The sequence below is a fragment of the Dipodomys spectabilis genome, unplaced genomic scaffold (assembly GCF_019054845.1).
Source record: "Dipodomys spectabilis isolate Male_0828 unplaced genomic scaffold, ASM1905484v1 ptg000097l, whole genome shotgun sequence".
Classification (NCBI taxonomy): Eukaryota; Metazoa; Chordata; class Mammalia; order Rodentia; family Heteromyidae; genus Dipodomys; species Dipodomys spectabilis.
The window spans coordinates 212,767-225,475 of NW_024870774.1; the positions used below are offsets into that span (position 1 = coordinate 212,767).

At 31.8% G+C, this 12,709-nt stretch overlaps 1 protein-coding gene across 6 annotated transcripts in view; it reads left to right on the plus strand.

The window, feature by feature from the left end:
• The window catches only part of Nova1 (NOVA alternative splicing regulator 1), a 142,298-nt gene that overhangs the window by 38,997 nt on the left and 90,592 nt on the right, over positions 1–12,709 (plus strand). The gene's annotated exons all lie outside the window — the stretch shown is intronic.

A 12,709-nucleotide genomic window follows, 5' to 3' on the forward strand; every position in this document is an offset into this window, starting at 1 on the left:
GAAGTTTGTATTGTCATGACAGAATGTTTATTGACTTATTGTTTTACTATAAAATATAAGTTTATTGTGTGTTGTGTTTTGAATATCATTCATGGATATTTAGATTTAGAAATGTTAACAGCGATTGGATAAGAGGGTCTCAAATAGAAACCCATCTATATCTTAAGGAAGTGATAAAATTTATAATCTCTTATTTATTAGTATTATTGTTAAGTAGTTCTAAAATGAGTTTCCAAAATATCTAGAGTTAAAGTAACTACAATAGTTTTTAGTCAGTGATGATGATAAGTCTACATTTATTGGAATTCAAATTGATCTCTATATGCTAAGTTGTGTTTCTTAATATAGCTACCAGCATATATTATAATTTTTGTGAATTGAAGGTTATTTCTCTTTTTTAGGAAAGATGGATTGTAGTTAAAATAGTAGCAGAGAAATAGAAATAAACACAAGTTGGGAAATTTTGTCAATAAGTTCTTTTTATCTGAGGTTCCTAGTCCTATTGTAAAATCATTTAGTGGTGTAAGGACCTTAAAATATCAAGTAAGTTCACTATGACTATTTTACAACTATAACCTCAAAGCCTGAATAATTTTTGTATTCTCAGAAGACAAAGTTTTGTATAAAAATAAAGCCATTTTATATCATAACATTTAGTAGGCACTAGAATTCCTAGAAACTGGAAATATTACTTATATGGGGTGATAGCAAGCATGGGTAGTTGTGTGTTTAGATTTATTTCTTATTTTGAATATCTGAGATGTCTGCTTGCTCTTTTACTCTGTTCCATATCATGTACAAATAGTCTTAAAAATAAGCTTCTAAGGAAAATTTTCATTTGATAAAACTGTGAAGTTTTATCTTTCTAAAAGAATGTCAGTGGAAAGTTGAGAAGTAGTTTAACTTTGGTACACTCATTTGTATACCATTGTAGGAATACTGTTTCTTTTGTATACCATTGTAGGAATTCTGTTTCTTTTGCTTTTCTTGCTGTTCACCATATTTCAAAAGCAGATATGATGTTTTCCCCACAATTCCTTTCCTGTCTATTTCTAGAAAAATAATATTGTCACCACTTGCATTTAGACTTTTTGGCTGATTTCTCTTTCCATCTAATTCTCTTAAACCTGTTACCTCAATACTTTTAATAGACAGTGTAAGAACTGAATAGGCTTTTTCAGGGCAGATTTAATTTAAAGAAAAAAAATCTAAGACACTATGTTGAAAATGAACTGTACAAGTTAGGAAGGGGGTCAGGAGGGAAAAGAAAAAAAAAACAACTAGGAGATAACGAGGGAAGGGACTGCTGGCATTGTTCAATATGTACTCATTACCTGACTTACGTAACTGTAACCTCTCTGCACATCAACTTTACAATTAAAAAAATGTAAGAACAGGGCGTTACCCTGTTGGCAAGCTCTTACAAACAGGCCAGTCAATATTAAGACATTATTATTTACTGAGTTCTATATGTTAGGGTCAATTCTTTCAGTTTTATATTCTATAGGTTCGCACAGATAAATAATTTATAGAATTGTAGAAAAAAGTCTCATTGTTTTGAAAATCCCCTCTTTTACCTTTTAACCCTTTCTCTCTTATATCCTACTGAGACCCCAGTAGCCATTCATTTACTGTCTCTATACTTCAGATTTTTTCAAAATATCTTATACTTGGAGTTAACACACAGTGTGCTTCTATTTCACATTGGCATTTTTCATTTGGTAATATGCATTTAGGATTCACCTTTGGTTTTTAGAGGCTGTTAGCTCATTATTTGTATTAATGAATAATATTTAATTATATAGATGTACCACAATTCGTTTATTAATCCAAAGATTGAGAGACATCTTTGTTCCCATTTGGGAGCAAATTATAAAAGAACTGATTCAGAAATTTTGTATTCATGGTTTTATATGGATATAATTTTTCAGCTAAGTTTTATAAATACCAAGGAACATTATTACAGAATCGTATGCTAAGAATATGTTTAGTGTATAATAAAGCACCAAACTATTTTCTAAAATCTGTAATATTTTTCATTCTCACTAGCAGGGGAACAAGCATTTCTTTTATTACCTCATACTTTTGTCATTGTATGGTTTTATTGCTTTGGATTTTAGACCATATAGTAGGTACATGAGGGCATCTTACTGTTGTTTTAATTATAGTTCTGTAATAAGATAATAAAATGGTTTGAATCAATTACTTTTATCCACCTATTCAGATATTAAATTCTTAACTTCTAAGTCTTGTAACCTTAAGATTGAGATACAGTCTTCACAGAGAAAACCAAATAAAAGTGAGGCCTATTACAGTGGGTTCTAACCCTTCATTGTCTGTGTTCTCCTAAAAGGGGATATTTGTACATGAAAACACATGTAGAACAAAATCCATGAGAAAATGCAGCTGTCATCCTTAAGTCAGAGGGAAGTCCTGGGACACAATCTCATCTTACAAACTTAAAAGAACTGCTCTGCTAGCATTTTGATTCCAACTTGTAGCTTGCAGAAAGAATTGTACTAAAAGACCTTTCTGTCCCTTAAGCCTCCAGTTTTTAGTACTTTTTTTATGGCAGCCCCAGGAAACTGCTACATGTGCAATATTGAGCATCCTTTTCCTTCCCTCTTTCCTTCAGTTTTCACTGAGGTGACTGAAACCTGGTTGTTTTCCAGTTAAATTCCTAAGGTTTTGAGATACCTCTTTTGCAAATATTTTCCCCTATTTTGTCTTGGCTTTTCATCCCCTTAAGAAGTATTTTTGACAGAGTGGAAACTTTCAATTTTACTGAATCTGGTTGATCAACTTTTTTCTTAAATGGATCTTTGTATCCTGAAAGTCAATGGCAATTCTAAGATCACCTTAACTTTTTGCTTTGATATCTTCTAGGAGTTGTACAGTCTTGTCTTCAGTACACTTTGCATTAATTTTTTTTGTGAATGGTTACAGTTTGCAGTTTATGAATACAATATATCTTAACTTTCTCATCCATTCCTCCCCAACCCACCCTTTCTCTCACTCTTCTTCATTTTGTAGGATATATGTTGGAATCTGGTGTGCATTTTCCTTCTTTACTCTTGATTCATTTACCCCCCTCCTCTTAACCCCACTCCACTCCTTTCAAGTATTGTCTTTCTCATGGTTTATTTTGCTGAATTTTGATTTTATCTTTCTAAGGAATTACACTGAGATCTCCCTTGAATCTGTCATATTTCAGCTTATACATTTATATACACTTACATAGCATGCAACATATTTACTTATGAGTTTGTAAGCTAAATCCAGCTTCCACATAATCCTTTGTCTCTCTGGGCCTGCTTACTTTATACTTAATGTATCTTTTTCCAAAATAGAATATCATTCTTACTCATGAATGAGTAAAATGAGTAAAATTATATATGCCTCGTTTTCTTGATCCATTCACCCATTGAGGGGCATCTGAGATGATTCATACCTTGGCACCTTGGTTATGGTGAATACCAATGATTGTGTTGGTGACTGAGATTTCTTTTTTTTTTTTTTTTCTTTTTGGTCAGTCATGGGGCTTGAACTTTGGGCCTGGGCACTGTCCCTCAGCTCTTCAGCTCAAGGTGAGCGTTCTACCACTTGAGCCATGGCACCACTCCAGTTTTTGGTAGTTAATTGGAGATAAGAGTCTCACAGACTTTCCTGCCCCGGCTGGCTTTGAACTGTGATCCTCAGAACTCAGCCTCCTGAGTAGCTTGGATTACATACGTGAGCCACCAGTGCCCGGCTCTTTTTTTTTTTTTTCTTTACATTTGGTTGCCCAGTTGTTCTAGCACTGTTTTTTGAAAATGATTGTATTTACATAGATCTGAGATCTTTGTCTATTGATCAGTTTATTTTTTTCCATTTTCAAACTATATTAGTATATTTGCCTAGAAATCTTTCTTGTTGGCCTGAGGTTTGAATTTAGGGCTTTGTGTTTTTTAGATAGGTACTGTACCATTTTATGCATATTCCCAGTTCATCAATTTTTGGTTTGTTTTTCAAGATAGAATCGAATGCTTTTGTCTAAAATAAGGTAATGCATAATTTAGTCATGTAAAATACTGAAACTTTAAGATGAAGTACTAAATTTATAGATAATTTCCATTTAAATATTAATTTAAATGGTAAATACTTTAAAAAATCATGAAAAAGGAATAAAACTGTTATTAAGCTGTGAGTCAGATCAGAATATTTTCTAAAATTATTTCAGATTACCCCCCATGAATATTAAAGTGTTTTTTAAAAACAAGAAACCTCACAACCTCATTCTCTTTATTTCTTTATTTATTTCTCCCCATCTCCCCATTCTAGATCCCTTGTATCTTGCAAGTTTCTAAGTTTGGTATCTTATTTAGGGGATTTTATTTTTCAATTTTTAGAAAATCTAGCATTCTCTACAAATTGCCCCCAAATTTTGTTTATCTTAACTTAATCACTTAGTATTTCTAATGTGACATTATTTTTGTAGTTGTTCAAATATATTTCTGTAACTTATAGAGGAAAAAGTTGAAGAAATTGCCTATAAATTCCTTAACTATGGAATTTTTTGTTGTTACTAAGAATAGGAATAATATGATAAGTATTCAGATGAATATTCATAAAATGTTTTAGAGCCATGAATAGTAAAAGTCACTTGCTAGCTCACTGATGCTAACCATTTCATAATTCCCCATGAATTGAGGAATGCTAAATGGGAATACAAACATACAACGGTCCTATTTTTCCTCAATTAGATTTGTGTTCCTGGTTTATAAATCACTTTTTTGCTTTATAATTATATCGAGAAGATGTCACAGTTTTATGAGCATTTTAGACAGTTTAATCTGTCTGGTTTGAATTTTAACCTCATAGTCAATTTTAAATCCAGTTTATTCCTCGTGGTTAATGTCACTTGAATTCTTCTACAAGATGGTTATACAGAAGAGGTTAATAAGCTCTAGTTATTTACTCTGTGGAATGCAGTGAGTACAAAATGATCTGTCTTACCTGATTTTCTGATATATGTTGAGAGAAGATATGTAAGGGAAAAAGGTTTTTCACTCATGTCACTTTGGCTGTTTATTCCTTCTTTTTTCTGCCTCTATTGCCTTGCTCAGACTGATTAACTTCTTATTTTCTGTGGGGACGGAAGACCAATTGCTAGCTCTCTGATGTGGCAAATGTATAAAACATTTTTTGAAGGCACAATTTTGGAGTGTTATACCATCTACCTTTGGATGGTCCTTTTGCTAGTCTGTCTCAATTTCTACTTCTCCAGAATAGTTGGAGCCTCTAGCTCCTGAGGTCCTTTATAATCCAGTGTCCACGTCCAGTTAACTTTCACAGTCACTTTTTTTTTTTAACTGTTGCAAATACTCGCTTCTCTCTAGCCTATTTTTCAACTCCAAGTCTTTTCTCTTTTCTCAAATAGGCACAGGGAAAGGAAGTAAGCATGGGATGAATGATAAGCAGAAGTTAAACTGCTACCAGGTGTCCCCTCTTGTTGGTCTTTTACATGAATTCTTGTCAGTGTCACTTTCTATTGAGTTTAAGATAAGGATTCAAATGTTTTTTTTTTTCTTTCTTACTATTGTTTCTAACATATTTATAAGATAATTTCTTTGTTGCTTTGTATGTCCCTCCCCCACAGTATAACCTTTGTTTTCACTGTATTTGATGTTGGTATAATTCGTGGAGGGGAAGGGAAAAAACAAATTGTTTCGATAGGGATACAGGTGGGCCCATTGCAGCAATGAGATGTACAAGACGTTATGTTGAAAAATGAACTTTATAACTTTGGCGGCTGGGGGGGGGGGGATGTGGTTGGGAAGGGATGGGAAAGGATGGGAAGGGGAACCAAAGGAGGAGGCAACAATGCTTGATAAGAAATGTACTCATTACCTTGCCCATGTAATTGTAACCCCTCTGTATGGTATTTTCACAGTAAAAAAAAAAGTAGTGATCTATGATGATGTTTTTTTCAAGATGGTGTCAGAAAGGAGATATTTGTATGGTAAAGAGGAACTGAAGAGAGAAATGTTTATATTGTAAGAGACATAATTAGCACTAACTATTTTAAAGCTGTCTTCTCAATGTAAAATACCAGACTGTTGTCTGTTCTTAGACTTGTAGTCTAATTGCCAATCTCTGAGCTGTGGGAAAAGTACTACTTTATTCCCCTAAATTAAATTAAATTTCACGAGCTTTCATTCTTACTGGCCACCATGAAGTCTGTTCCACCACATCCGCTGCTGTGATCTGTAAAAAAAAAATAAAATAAAATGAACAGGCTATATTGTTTCTTTAGTCTAAATTAATGTACTGCTTTTTGTAAGTAACCCAATGTCCTTACTATGTTGAAAGTCCTCCATAATCTGGCCACAGGTTTTTGATTACACATTCCTGTCACCAGCCTTACTCTTATTGTTCAGACTATCTATAAAATTCTTATTTTTTATTACTGTTTTCTTTGTTGTTATGGTTTCTAGTTTAATATAGCTGCATAAGTCAAGTAATGAGTACACTTCTTTTTGAACAGTGTCACCCCTTCCCTTGCTCTCCCAGTTTTTCCCTCCAGACATCCCCCATTGCCCCATGCACTTTGTATAGTTTATTTTCAACACAGTGTCTAGTGAGTATCACTAGATACTAGAGTGCGTGGCATTTTTTCACCATTTGTCCCACCATTTCTGTGCTCCCCCTTACCCTCCCCAAAACAGACAAGATACAGAAACAAAAATGGCGACAAATGAGAAAAAATAACCCCAAACCTATTATTTCCATTTCTGGAGTTTATTTTGATAAACATTTTATATGAGCATATGCATATAGCTTTTGAGCCTTTGTGATCCTCTCCTAAGAATCCTTTGTGATCTCACTGTGCCTCACTGTGCGATTGTCTAGAGTCCTGTATAATTTATTATGTCCCAATGTGATTTTTGTCTTTCATTATCCACTGTATTTACTTGTAGATTTATAGGCACATTATAGTTACAACAGATGAGGGAAACCACGCAACTTGTGTTTCCTTGGGTCTGGCTTACTTCACTTAGTATAATTCCTTCCATTTCCTTACGAATGGTACAATATCATTTTCCTGATGGAAGCATAGAATTCCATTGTACATATATACTATATTTTTGATCCATTGATCCACTGAGGGGCATCTGAGTTGATTCCATATCTTGCCTATGTTAAACAATGCTACTGTAGTATTCTTTTTTTTTTTAATACGGTAGTATTCTTAAACCCTAGAAAGTTACCTCATTTCTTTTGAAATAGTTCTGCTCCTTGGTGTTTTGTGAGAACCCTGTTAAATAATATGTTTGTCATTCTGTTGTCATTAACTTGTTTTGTTTTGACATACACTAGTCCTACCCATACATTATATTCTTAAGATTTCAGTATCTATTTCTTTTTATCAGTATGTAATTTCCAGGAAGCACAGAGGTTTTAACTCCTTCATTCAGTGCTTTATCTAATGCCTGAATAGTCCTGAATATAGGACATAATGATTTCTTGTTGACTGAATAAATGAATGCTATTCTTAGACTCAACCTTTAGAAAATTGCTTTGATGTTATCTACAATTTATTTCTCCTGATGTTTACATAGTATGCATGTACATCTGTACAACACACATAAACATGCATGTATATGTTCATACATATATGCATACGTATGTGCATATAAACACATGTAAATATATACATGCACATCTATATGTAGTATGTATTTCACAGTGCTAGAGACTGAATTGTAGGACCAAAGGCCTTTGCTTCTGATCTGTATCTTTAGCCTCATAATTTTAATTTTTATAGCTCTTTTTCCCAATTGCATATTCCATAATCATCCCCTTCATGGAGTCATCCACATCTCTGATTTATCTTCCATGTTGCTTTTGGGTGATTTTTATAAAATGCTTTCCTGACTGCCAATCTTAGTCCAAACCATCCTAGAATTCCCTATCATATTTAGAGCTTTACCTTTTTCCTCATCCTCACATGTATTTTGTCCAACTCACCTCCCCTCCTTTTTTCATATTGTAAATCCTAAACTGTGTTTCCCTCCTATGCCATTATTTAAAAATCTTTTTTTCTATAGCTGTCTCTGCTTTTTAATGTATGGATGTTTAAAGTGTAATTTCTATGATGTGAAGACTCTAGAGGAAGTTCTTTATGTTTGTAATGCTTGTGAAACAGTTGTATATTTGTATCACATGCTGTTATTCATTTCATTGTATTACCAAGTGTATCCTCATTCAGTGTCCCTAATATATGGTAAGAATACACTTCTTAATTTCTTGTGAATATTTACAAGCTTCCACAATCTTCAGTAGCACTCTTAAGTATTTATAATACTATTGGTAGAATTGTGAATTGGTTTTAAAGTTGAAATTAATCTATGTGGTGTAACTCAAGAATTCTTTCAGAAGGTGTATACAAATTCTTATTGCTGTCCTCTCATTAAAAAAAACTAACTTTGAAAGTTAGAGAAATGATTTATAACAGCTAAAGTATTAATTACGTTATCTTAAAAAATAAAATTCCTTGTTAGGATCAGCAAATTTAGGTTTTAGTTATATGCTATTGTGTGACTGGAAAACTAATAAAATGAAATTATTTAATATAAGTACATGGAGTACATGTTTTCTATCAACATCTGACACTATTGCAAGTTAAGTAGATTTCAAGAATAAGGAAGACTGGTTGTGGTTTTTTGGGAATTGCAGACTCATGAGATATATAGCAGAATTATAAAACCTGTATTGGAAATTTTGTATGTGAAGTAATACAGATGTGTATGACTCATGATATTAGTAATAGAATACATATCTACAAGTAGTATCATGAAGTTATTCATGTAAGAGTGAAAAATTTTTAGTTTGCTTGATAAAATAGACCAGGTGTTATAATGTATGCCTTACATATCTGAGTGTTTTTATTTAGTTGTAGAAACATCCCTATAAATGCATGTTCTTAATTTCACATGAAAAGAAATAGGTGCCCAGAATTACACATTTAATTTTAAAAAAGATTACTTCTGCATATTTACTTTCTGATGTACTCTTTACCAATATTTCCTTAAACTTAGTCAAGAGAGTCACAGAATCTTTTGAGAACCTTGCAAAAACTATGGCTTAAATCTCCTAGAAAAATGTATGTGCTGGTATGTCACATGTTTACTGTCCATTTTACAAAATTTTGTGTTTCATAAACCTTAAGGGAACCCTAGGCTGGGAATCCCTGCTCTTTTGTCTTTTTAAATAATAGGTAATGTGAAGCTCTAATCTTCTTTTCTATACCACCATCATCACTAAAAGAAAATATTTATACCTTACTGTATAAAGAAATTAAAAAGCTTAAAGGAGAATGAAAGCCATCTCTGCACAGGGTATATGCCAAATTAAGTGTATTCTGTTATTTATTTTGCAAGTGAGATTTAGAAACATTTCATTTATAGAACACATTTTAATGGTCAAGTTTATTAGACTTTACCACAAAATCATAATTTTTTTGGCAATTGCAGACTCCTGGAATATGTAGCAGCATTACACAACCTATATTTGGCAGTTTTGTATGTGTAGTATTATGTATGCTTGTTTCAGAAATTTAAATGGGAATACTTTGAAATAATGTTGATAATTCTTTAGAGCAGTAAGAACATAGTAGCTGTGCTTAAAGATAGACCAGAAAGATAGCATCAAAGAACAGTTACCTAATTTGATCAGATTCCATTAAGATAAGTCATATTATTGTAAAATTAAGATTTGGGAATAACTTTTGTATCAGTGAAACAAAGTTACCTCACTCCTGACTATTTCATTATTAATATGGACGAAGGATAAAAATTATCTAAATTTTAATTGATTTAATTTTGGCGAACAAAATTTTGCCTTTTATGTGAAGTCATTTCATTATAGGAAAAGTAATTTAATATAGATAGTTGTTGAAGACTGTTTCTTTAATAAAATTTGTTTTTAAAAATATAAAATAATTGAGATTTTTCTTATGCTTCACTTCAGGTATTTATATGTTGTGTGTCTCAGTTTTGGTATCTCACTTATTTATGCTGTTTTCTCTGTTGACTTTTCATCTAAAAGCAAAGCATTTCTTAATTAGCTGAACGTAGAATCTTATTGTATGTTTGCCTGGTTTTAGGTTAATTACTATAGAAATGAAATTATTAGTAACTATAAAATGTTTGGGATAGAATACATTTTAATATATTTTAATTTGGTTTGTAATTGTGACCTAAACAACTGTATTTCTGTGTTTCTCTCAATCAATCATTCTGAACATTCCGTTTTAAAGGGGTAACAATCCATTTTGTAGATCTCTTGTGAATGAATGATGTATTCTGTTTTACTGTGGCACTGTTTGCACGCAGCCACTTTTGATCTTCAATATTTTCATTTTCTATAGTACCTTTCATCCCTGTATATATGTACAGGAATCACTTCACCCACCACCGAATTGCAGCCACTTCTGAGGTGGAACGCAGCAACTGTTTAACAGCGCACTTTCCCCTAGGTGCTGACAACTGCAGAAGAAATTGCACATGGTCCTGTACAGAAGGTATTTCTCCACTGTGCCATCTGCAGAGTGACACTGACTAGGAGTACTACATAGACTGTAAGTTTCTTGTGTACCTGCCCCAGATGGGTAAAATAGCAGATAGCTGGGAAACATCATATTAAATCTATTTAGGTCAGTTCCACTTAGCACTGCTCTCCCTGGCTCTAATTTTTTTTAAGGTCATTTAATTTGTGATCAGTATCAAATTAGATAACAAATACATACATATACCACTCTTTGGAAATTATTCTAAAAGCAAATCAAACTAAAATGTGTTTATAAATTCATTTTCAATGCAACTGAAAAGAATCAAATTATTTTTAGAAAACATTTTCAAATAGCCAAAGAAATCTTAGATTTTAGAACCATGCAATTAACTAGTAAATCCAGGAATATCTTATTAGCTTTTCTTACAGTATTTTGTATTAGGTTTAATGCTTCCTTTTGGTTGAAGCTTTTCACCAAAACCAGTTTACAGTGAACTTGGTTTTGATTCTCTAGTTAAGGAACACAGTGTATTAATTTTTCTTACAAGAAAAAAAATGAAACAAAGCATGCTAGAGAAGAAGTAGTATTTACTTAAACTTCATTTTATTCTGATTTATTAAATGAATTCTTTTATGTTATTTTAGAAGATTGCTTTATGTAGTAATAGTTGGACACATTATGCCTTTTCAATTAATAAAATAGTATTAGAAACATATGTATGTATTGCTACACTATACAATATTTATTATTCTATTTTATTACTTTAGTAAGGTTTTTTTGTCAATAGTATGATTTGTTCTGTATCTGTTTTTGAACCTTTAAGCATTTCTTTGTAAAAAAGGCTAGGATCTATTCATTTTCCCAGATTCCTAATCAAAAGACATTGTGGTTTCATTTGGTTTGGGTAACTTTACATTATATGTCATACGTTAAATCATATAGCTGCACTCATCTGTGTCTGTAGATTTTCATTGAAAGAAGGTGAAAGATAACACCATGGCTTTCTTATATAATGAAGTGTGTGGAAAAATGTTTTTCTAGAGACACTTTTTAGAAAATCTTCCTGTTTATCTCAGGTAGAATCATTTGTATTGATAATTGTCCTTCTGTAACTAGGATATTTGGGTGCAGGTGACTTTGTTATAGTTAGAATATCATTTGTGTTAAATGCTGATGATAAACCATTTAAACAGGAGGTCAATTTTCAGCTATGTATGACTTTGAAATAGAGATAGTCAGATGGTTTTGAAATGCATTTTTTTAGGAAAAGAAACCATTGCATTTCTTATTATCTTTATAAAGGAAGAATCAAGTAAATTAGAAAAAAATACTGAACTGAGAATTAATGTTACCAAAAACCTCACATTTTTTTCATTAGGGTATTCCCTTTTTGCTTGCCCAGAATGTGCCATTTCATTGAATAGTCAGAAAACTAATTAAATAAATGATTTTTAAAATCTAGTGTAGCCATACTGTAGTGCATTTGTCTAACAAGATGATATTTTTTATCAATGTATGGAATGTTGGAATTACTGATTTTTTAAACATTTTAAAAGTGTAATTGTATTATTTAATCCTTTTCTTCTGTTAAGCATTGAAATGACAGTCACTTGAAGGAACAGACCATATGTCTCTTCTATTAAGTTTGGGTGAAAAGGCTCATATTCTACCTAGTGTATATATATTTTAAAATTATACAAATATTTAACTGTTACAGAATTAGTGTGGATAATGAGTTTGATCAGTTATTAGATTCAGTTTATCTAGAGCAGAATAGAACCACTCAAATAAATGAACATTTTTGAATATGTACAGTTATCTGCAGTTCCAATCCATGTATTCATAAGGCACTATTGATTTATTTAAATTTTAAAGCACTTACTGTGAATGACTACAGAATATCTATGAATTTGGAAATAATTTTATTCATAAAGTACTGCCTTAGATTTAGTTTTTAGCCATGTGAATCTAATAATATATGTCTAGTATATGGGATTAGGGGAGAGAATTAGATATTCATTTTTTTAAAATTCACTTTTGTATTACCTGGATTTAATGGAAATACTTTGCTTTATAAAAATAAACTGTTAGGACTTCAGATAAATTGTATCTGAATTTTTAATCATTCCATAAATATATATGATATATACAGATGTT